At 40.3% G+C, this 10,253-nt stretch overlaps 1 non-coding gene across 1 annotated transcript; it reads left to right on the top strand.

Moving 5' to 3' along the window:
* The first annotated feature begins 8,624 nt into the window (after positions 1–8,624).
* On the top strand, positions 8,625–8,731 carry LOC111885325 (small nucleolar RNA R71). The gene has a single exon (XR_002848077.1). It is a non-coding gene; the product is annotated as a small nucleolar RNA R71 (small nucleolar RNA).
* Positions 8,732–10,253: the final 1,522 nt, after the last annotated feature.

Below are 10,253 nucleotides of genomic sequence, written 5' to 3'. Positions count from 1 at the left end.
ATGAATAAAAATGTATGCTAACATATGACTAATTATGCGAATCTCAAAATACCCCACACTTGACTTTTGCTTGCCCCCAAGCAAAACGGAATTGTAACATATTAGAACCATATATAACAACTCCAATCTAACCCAGCCATTATGCCAAGACTGCAACGCATGCATTTGTGTCTAAAATTTCCTTAAATACCCCAATACTCTAAATACTCACAATCCTCATAAACATTTACCCACTCATCCCGAACAATGCTCATTTTATGCATCCCTCCAAATCCATCCGCAGAAAACCTCCTACCCTCAAGGTATTTTTGGTTGAGCAACCCAAGCATACATAATCTAGAATTACAATTTATGATACCACATTGGAGCTCTTTGGAATTCTTCACTTCTTTGGCATTTGATCTTTGATTTCTTTGAATTCACCACCTTGTTGTTTGATTTTTGGTATCTTCAACTTTATGAATTTCTTGGAATTTTGATCTTTTGATCTTCACTTTAATTGCTCAAAAATTCTTACAACTTTTCTTGCAATTCCGTCTCTCTTTTTTTAACATATACCTCACTTTTTTCACTCAAAACCTACATGCTTAAGCAGGGGCGCTGAACTTCAACCTTTATTGGCTAATGATAACAATTTTCCTGGATACATTTCTGGTACACGATGCTAAACATATTGCATCCTTTGGGCTGAGCGAGGTCGTGTTTTTGTCCCATGATTTCACTAGAATAAGGAAGCCGCAAATGCACTAGAACGTATATAGGCTCAACTAAACATTTGGGTTTTCATGCAATCATCTACACAATTCTAACATGGAATCCTAATTACTTTTACCAAATTTTTCTAAATTAATTCCTAAGTCACATTTTTGGTATGCAATTTTTTTATTAAAATTAGTCCTAAATTATGATATTAAGATTCTAAATTCACTAAGATGTAACCAACCCCCTACCCCACACTTATTTTATGTAATACCCTCATTGCATATCATGCATGAAAAATAATAACATGAAATATATAGAGAATTGGAACAAACTCCCCTGGGGTAGCAGTCGCTAGGTTGATATCTCTTCTTTTCAGCTCCATCTTCAATTGAATTTAGACATGGGAACTGCTCATCCATGTCTTGGGTGTCAAAATCTCGTGTGGTAGATATGCCAATAACTCAAAAGTGTAGGAAAAAGCTCCTAGAGACCTCCAGCAATAACTCTTTATGAAAAATGGACAAGTACTGCAGTGAAAGTGCCCAAAATAGCTCTGGAATTCGAAAAATGTTGATGAACTCGACGAGTTATATCGTATAATCGGCGAGTTTATTGCCAGATTGCAATTATGTCGCGAAATTACCCATGGAATCACCGAGTAGGCTTGACGCACTCGGCGAGTAAGCGTTGTATTGCAAAAATTTGTCCAGCTTGTTTTCTTCTTGATTAAGGTTCTGAAATGGGGGTATTTTAGTGACTCTACTTCAGTAGCAACTCTCTCTATCACTCCCCACTCTCATGGACTCAACCTTAATGAAAAAAAACTTCACACTCTCATTTGAAAATTCCTCACTTTAACTTTGACCCTTAAGACTTCTATATGCATCCTAGCCTTCCAATCCTGGAAAAAAATGCAAACAAAAATGAAAGCAACCAAGCAAAAGTCCGAAGAAATAAGATCATCCAAGTTTAACAAGTTGTCCAAATCAAACATCACGAAAATAAATTAAAAACACAAAAGAAAACATTCTTCATTCTTCATCATCCATGGTGTTTCCTCCAGCTCCACTTCCTCCTTCTTCATTGCCTCTCCCCATCCTTTCCTCCCAACTCATAATGTAGGGGTAACCAGGTCCGGGTCTCGGTGCGATGTTCATTTGTTGGAAGAGGTATTCAAATGATTGATTGTTATAGTTGACCCCTCTTCCAATATCATCCAAGTAGTGCCGGTACTCAACTTGATTCCAACCATCGTTTTCTTCTTCCCCCGGAATAACCGGTGGGTCTTCCCGTACTCGCTCACTCCTTTGCCTCATCCGCCTTCTCGGTTCCTCGGGGATAACCGGTTCATCCGCATGTGGAATTGAAAAGTAATCTCCAAACTTCTCCACAATCCTTGCCATCCTATATAGCGTAGTGTTGAATGGAGGGGGAGAAATAACCGTCAATGCCCTCGCCTCTTGCAAATCCAAGACCCCAAATGATTTTGGAAGCCTTGTCACGAACCTCCATGGATTTTGGAGGTCACCTTCTCTTTAACCGCCCCCTCCGCGAGATATTTGGCTATGCAGTAAGGGAGGTTACAGAAAACATCAGGGGTGATAATTCTCCAAAGATAGAAGATGTCAAGGGTTGGGACCTTGTCATCATCCTTCCACATGTTAATCGTGCTGGCGACGAAGCGATGAATGAGGCGGTGGATCGGTGAATGTATGTGGCCCTCCTGCGCGGTAGATGGATTGTATACCCGGTTGGCAATAGTGTTCCACCAGGTAGATGCAACCACTGTCTCGGGGAGATCGTTGTAGCAGATTTCCAAGAAAGCTTAAAAGTCTTCATTTAACATGGCGCTTTGGTCATAGATTCCAAGCCTCCACGCAAACTCAGCCATGCTGCATTGTCGCAGCTCCCCACAAAGAGAAAAATAAATTGTATTGGGATTGTAGTACTCACAACCACCCCAGAATGAGATGGTAGCAAAGAACTCCCAACATAATTCAACGAAAACCGGTTCCTGGATTTTAACCAATTGAAGCCAACCATCACATATGATGGTAGAATCCCCCATGTTACATTCCTTCACCAAATATGGTGTCAATTCCTCCTACATTCGGTAAGTATATCTCTTTCTGCTTCAAGGCTTCTAGTTTGTTGTTGGCGCGGGCTTGAGATGATTTCGAGGTGATTTGGCGCAAAGATAACCACAGGATAACTCTTTGGCTTCCCCCTCTTGAAGTTTGACCTCTTCTGGACATGGTGCCTGCAAAATGACATTAAGAAAGCAGAAACAAACAACACCCAACAATTAAAATCGATCAAAACAGATCTGCATGGCCTCCTACTCGCCGAGTTCATGACCTACTCGACGAGTAGGATAAACATCGGGTCCATATTTGTGTCGAGTATATATAGACCACCCATAACACCCAATTTTGCATAGGGGTTTGCTGTACTAATTCCAATAAACACTAATCCAAAAGAAATTTAGCCAAATACCTCCTAATTCATAGTAAAATCAAAACCCTAGAAATTCGGGAAACCCCCAAATCCGAATCTAGAAAAAATAAGGGCTAAGAAGTGATAAAGCTTTAACCTTTGACAAGTATTGAGTGTAGAAATCATACCTTTACTCTTGAAAGTTGAAGATTCAGCGAAAATGGAAGAAATGGCATGACAGTGGCTATGCACGGCGAGTGTGTGGGTAAAAAATGAGTGAAAACCCTTATTTACAGATTATAAACCGTCTGTGTAAGTTGTCTACTCGCCGAGTAGAAAAGAGCTACTCGCCAAGTAGATTCGCATATTCACGTTATTCTAAGGATTTGGACATGTACTCGTCGAGTAGATCCGATGTACTTGGCGAGTAAAGCATGCAGTTTGAAGAAAAATTGATTTTTTTCTTATTTTAAACCATCACCCCACACTCTAAGCATTGCTTGCCCTCAAGCAGTCATTTAGAACATATTTTCAGAAGAAGAATGAGAATAAAACAAATCCTAAGAAATTAAAAAGAAAATAAAGGAAAAAAGAAATGCAAACGCTTAAACTCGGGTTGCATCCCGGAAGCGCTTCTTTTTAAGGAGTCATTAGCTGGACTCCTCCCCTTCTACGTTGTTGTATTTCCTTCCAGCAACAGCCCTTCTTCCACGCCTTCATTTCTTGGGACTCCTTCTTCATACCTTTTGACTCTATGTCCATTGACCTTGAAAGGGGTACCATCTTTTGATAATAACTCTATAGCACCATGTGGAAACACCTTCTTCACTATAAAAGGTCCATCCCATCTTGACTTAAGTTTGCCTGAGAAAAGTTTGAGTCTTGAATTAAAAAGCAACACCTTTTGCCCTTCATGAAACTCTTTATTATCCTTGATCCACTTATCATGCCAACTCTTTGTTTTCTCTTTATAAATTAGAGAGCTAGTGTAGGCATCATTCCTAAGTACCTCAAGAGAATTCATTTGCATTAGCCGGTTGTTCTTGAGCTCCGCCATGTTGAAATTGCACAATTTTAAAGCCCAAAAAGCTTTATGCTCGATCTCCACCGGTAAATGGCATTGCTTTCCATAAACTAGCCTATATGGTGTAGTACCAATATGTGTTTTGAAAGCTGTTCAGAAGGCACATAGTGCATCATCTAGCTTATCCGACCATTCTTTCCGATTGCTCCCCACCGATCTCTCCAAGATTCTCTTTAAAGCTCTATTTGTCACTTCAGTTTGTCCACTAGTTTGTGGATGGTAGGATGTAGAAAATTTATGGGTTACACCATATTTCCTTAGCACCTTCTCTAGTTGATCATTGGCAAAATGAGTGCCTCGGTCACTAATAAGAGCTTTTGGGACCCCAAATCTCGAAAATAGTTTCTTCAAAAACCGCACCACCACCCAACCACCATTAGTTGGCAAAGTGTGTGCCTCCGCCCACTTGGATACATAATCTACCGCCACTAAAATGTACTTGTTGCCTTTGGACATGGGAAATGGTCCCATGAAATCGATACCCCACACATCAAATACTTCGCACACTTGAATACTATGTTGTGGCATTTTATTTCGGGATGAAATGATTCCTGTTCTTTGATAGGCATCACATTCTTTGACAAATTGGGCTGCATCTTTAAAAATCGTGGGCCAATAAAACCCAATGTCAAAGATCTTCTTAGTAGTGTAATGTGCTCCATGATGTCCACTCGTGGGCCCGCTATGACAATGCTCCAAAATCTGGCGGCTTTCCTTCCCGAACACGCATCTTCGTATGATCCCATCCGCACAGCTTCGGAAGAGGTATGGCTCATCCCAAAAGTAATACTTTAATTCAGAAAAGAATTGCTTCTTTTGTTGACTGCTAAAATCTTTTGGGATGTATTTGGTAGCAAAGTAATTAGCTATATCTGCGAACGGTGGCTCTTCTCCCGTGGTCACCATAATGTACTCGTCCGGGAAGTCATCTCCAACTTTGTCTTCTTGCAATTGTGGGTTTTCTAGCCTCGATAAATGGTCGGCTGCTACATTCTCCATTCCTTTCTTTTCGTGTATCTCGATATCAAACTCTTCAATAAGTAGAACCCATCGTATCAATCTTGGCTTGGCATCCTGTTTGGCAAACAAATACTTGATAGCAGAGTGGTCAGTAAAAACAGTTGTTTTGGATAAAACCAAATAAGGGCGAAATTTATCAAAGGCATACACCACAACTAATAATTCTTTTTTAGTGGCGGTGTAATTCTCTTGGGCCGGATTTAGAGTTTTGCTAGCATAATATATGGGTCGAAAGTGCTTATCAACCCTCTGACCAAGGACAGCTCCTAGTGCAAAATCACTAGCATCACACATTATCTCAAAAGGTAAATCCCAATTTGGGGCAACAATGATCGGGGCATTAGTTAATTTTTCTTTTAAAAATTCAAATGCCTCTAAACACTCTTTGGTAAAATTAAATGGTGCATCCTTTAAAAGCAATTGTGTTAGAGGTCTAGTTATTATAGAAAAATCTTTTATAAAGCGCCGGTAAAAACCAGTATGTCCTAGAAAGCTTCTTATGCCCTTCACATTAGTTGGTGGGGATAATTTGGCAATGGTGTCAATCTTTGCCTTATCCACCTCAATTCCCAATTTGGAAACTTTATGGCCTAAAACTATACCCTCCTTGACCATAAAGTGAAATTTTTCCCAATTAAGGACTAAGTCGGTCTTTTCACACCTAGCAAGCATTAGGTCAAGATTTGTGACACAATCATGGAAGAAAGATCCAAAAACAGAAAAATCATCCATAAAGACTTCCATGAATTTTTCCACCATATCGTGGAATATGGCTGTCATGCGCCTTTGAAATGTCGCGGGTGCATTGCATAACCCGAAGGGCATGCGTCGATAAGCAAAAGTCCCACTTGGTCAAGTAAATGTGGTCTTTTCTTGGTCCATTAGGTCTATGGGTATTTGGAAATAACCCAAAAACCCATCCAAAATGCAATAATAACTATGGCCCAATAATCTTTCTAGCATTTGATCAATAAAAGGCAAGGAAAAATGGTCTTTATGAGTGGCATCGTTTAACTTGCGATAATCGATGCAAACTCTCCAACCGGTTACCGTTTGTGTCGGAATAAGCTCATTCTTCTCGTTGGTTATGACTGTCATCCTTCCTTTCTTGGGCACCACTTGGACCGGACTCACCCACGGGCTATCAGAAATGGAATATATGATTCCCGCATCTAAAAGCTTGACCACTTCTTTCTTGACCACCTCTTGCATATTTGGGTTTAGTCTTCTTTGGTGCTGCACAACCGGCTTTGCTCCTTCTTCCAGGTTAATCTTGTGAGAATAATAAGAGGGGATTATCCCCTTGATGTCGATGACGCTCTATGCTATGGCCCGCTTCTGCTTCTTCAAAACTTGTATTAACTCTTCCTTTTCAGATTCAGAGAGGTCAGAGGCTATTATCACTGGCATTTTATGACCATCTTCGAGGAAACCATACTCAAAGTGATCTGGTAACGTTTTGAGCTCTGATTTTTCAATCTGCATGATGGACTCATCGAGTGCAGGTTAGGTACTCGGCGAGTTTACAGCTGAATTCACGAATTCTGCTTTTTCTTCGCTTGGACTCGGCGAGTAGATCGGCCCTACCTGCCGAGTAGATATTTCAGATATCTTCATTAGTTCTTCATACTCAGCTTCTTCCAACACCCTCTCGATCTCCATTAACTCTTTTTCAGCATCAAATTCTTCATCAAAAATGGTGGTGTTGCTGGAATCTTCATCTTCACCTTCTTCCATCAATTCATCAAGCATGTCAATTGAGAATGCCATGTCATCACTATTCCTTGCATGCTTCATAGCTTGATCCACCCCAAAAGTAACTGAATCATCTCCTACCCGCAAAGTGAGCTTCGAATCTCTCATGTCCACTATAGCTCTTGTCGTGTTAAGGAAGGTTCTTCCAAGGATGATAGGGACTTGAGGATCCGCCTCCATGTCTAGAATTATGAAATCAACGGGAAATACAAACTTGTCTACCTTGACCAATAAGTCTTCACATATTCCTCTTGGAAAAGTGACTGTCTTGTTTGCTAAGTGAATCGCCATACGAATTGGTCTTGGTTCCAGGAGATCCAGCTTCTTGAAGAATGAATAAGGCATTAAATTCACACTTGCTCCTGAATCAGCCAATGCAAGAGTGGTAGCCAAGTTGCCAAATTCGCAAGGCAAAGTGAAGCTTCCCGGGTTACCCTTTTTCTTTGGAAGTTTGTTGAGCATGGCAGTTGAACAATTCTCATTAAGTACCACCTTTTTCACTTTCTCCATCTTCCTTCTATTTGTAAGAAGTTCCTTAAGGAATTTCGCGTATTTTGGCATTTGTACGACAGCTTCAATGAAGGGTATGTTAATTTGAAGAGCCTTAATGTGGTCAAGAAACTTCTGGTACTCCTCTTCCTGCTTTTCTCTCTTAGCTCGGGCTGGATATGGCATTGGAGGCTGAAAGGGCTTTTCAGGAATCTGATTTTTCGGATTTGGCAATGGACTCGTCGAGTCCATATTCTGTACTCGGCGAGTAGGCTCTGCAGATTGAAGGTTTTGACTTTTGTCTTGAGTTTCTTCATCTTCCTTCTGCATTTCAGTTGGTGCTTCATTCTGAATAGGGGCCAGATGAGTGATTATCTTCCCACTTCTTGTTGTAACTATGCTTATGTGCGTGCCTCGTGGGTTGTTTTCGGTTTTGCTGGGAAGTTCGCCCGGTGATCTTTGGTTTATTTGTTGAGAAAGTTGCCCAAACTGCGTTTCTATATTGTGGATAGATGCTTGCTAGTTCCTAAGCATGGTTCTTGTTTCTTGAATTGCAGCATCATGATCACTATGTCTCTTTTCGGAAGCAGCTACAAATTTGGTAAGCATCTCTTCCAAACTTGGTTTTCTTTCTTGTACCGGCTACTCCTTTTGGTAAAAATCTCTTCCTTTCTGCCGGAACTTCTCCTCCTTGGCCTTCTTGTACTCTTCATAAGGGAGCCACTCTTTCTTTGGTTTTCGCCAATCTTCATCATACCAGTCCCCACTTGCGTAGCATACTTGCACCTTCTTGTTGCCATTTTCATCCAAGTCACAGTCTCTAGTAAGGTGAGGCCCATTGCAGTTTTCACAACCCACCCGTATAGCATGTATTGTTTGGTCCATCTTGTCCATCCTCCTATCCATGTTTTTCAACATAGCCATCATTGCTGACAAGTCTTCTGAAGCTGCATAGGTGGATCCCCATGTCACATCATTTCTTGGGTTATGATATTCTCTAGAATGCTTAGAGAATTCTTCAATTAGTTGCTTTATCACTGGAGGCACCTTCTTCGTAAGTGCACCTTGTGAGTCAAGTAACTGCCTAGTTGTAACATTTACACCATCATAAAAAATGGAGAGTTCTTGCTTACTATTGAGGTCGTGATGTGGTCAATTCCTTAGCAAGCTCTTGTACCTCTCCCAAGCTTCATATAATGACTCTCCAGTTTGTTGTTCAAAGTTGGCTATGTCTTTCTTGAGCTTGGATATCTTGGATGGTGGGCAGAATTGATCAATGAACACTTCTTTCAGCTGGGCCCATGTAGTGATGGATCCAGGGGGTAGTGACTTGAGCCAATCCTTTGCAGCACCCTTCAAAGTAACCGGAAGCATGCGAAGCAGCTGAGTTTCCCGAGGCACGTTGGGAACATTGAAATAGTCAGCTACATCATTAACTTCATCCAAATGCTTGTAGGCATTTTCGTGATCCTTGCAAGTGAAAGGGTCTCTTTAAGTAAAGCTAGGATATGACCCTTAAGCTCAAAAGTAGCAGTTGCGCGAATTGCGGGTTGCACAGGTCCCGGGCCAGTGTCATCTCGCATCCTTTTCTTCCATTCCCCCATGGGGACTTCGTCGATATTAGACATAGTGATAGCTAACTCGTCCTCTAAATCGGATTTGTGCTCGTATGTAGGTTCTTCTTCTTCCTCGGTCTCGTACTCGATGTCTTCCTTAACCGGGTCTTCGATTGTCAAAGAGGCACTGGATGCTCCTTATTTGCTATTCTTCTTCTTGCTGAAAACGGACTTGAGGTTCTTTAGTGGCGAATTCTTTGAAGAAGTGGATTCTGCAACGGCTTTTCCTTTGCTCCTCCTTAGTGCGGATTCCAAGTCTTCAAGAGGAGGGACCAGAGGTGTATCAGATCCTCGGGTCATGAAACAACTGCAAACAAACAAAAAAAGAACGCGTAAAAAGAACAAAAATAAAACAGCACGAAAGTTAAAAATATTTTGGCAAACAGCGGGCTACTCGCCGAGTAGGTGCGAATGCACTCGGCGAGTAGATCGTTTAAAACTAAAAAAATAAAACTAATCAAAAGATTTCTAAACTAAACTAATAAACTCTAAAACCTAACCTACTTACTGTATTACTGAAAAATATAACTTTGTGCAAGAAAACTCACACAAAGGATCGATAAAATTAGGAATTAGATTTACTTTTTGGAACTGTTCCCCGGCAACGGCGCGAAAAAGATGATGTGTGTAAAATGCACTGGTTTTATTCCTACTTTTAATTAATAAATTTAGCACACAAAGGCAGTGAACCTGTCTTTTAGTGGTATAGTTGGATAAGTAGGGTGTCGAACTCAGGGAACAAAAATTAAACTAGTAACTAATTTTAACTAAGCAAGTAATAAAAGTAAAAGGGTTTTTCTCTACTTTTACAAGACTAGAAACTTAAACACACCACTTAAGCACTTAATTAACTAAATAACTAAAACAAGTAACTAATTCACCAAATTTGATAAAGATCTTTCTGTTTAGGTTCAACCAATTCACTCCTATGGTTATTTTGAATTTATGATAGATTAATTGCTATTGGTTACCAACTATAGTGGTTAGGTTCATGTTCATTTCTACTAAGCCTTAGACAATTAATTAATTCAAGCAGTGATCAAGTGTTTAAACTAATTAATTCCCTAGTTTAATTATTTGGATTAAATAAGATTTGTAATTGGTTAATCAAATTGGTGTTTCAGTTAACCTCTTGTTTGTTGGTTTCTCAA

This window comes from Lactuca sativa, chromosome 3, assembly GCF_002870075.4.
Source record: "Lactuca sativa cultivar Salinas chromosome 3, Lsat_Salinas_v11, whole genome shotgun sequence".
NCBI lineage: Eukaryota > Viridiplantae > Streptophyta > Magnoliopsida > Asterales > Asteraceae > Lactuca > Lactuca sativa.
The sequence above is the reverse complement of the archived record's forward strand: the minus strand, read 5'-3'. Positions and strand labels throughout refer to the sequence as shown.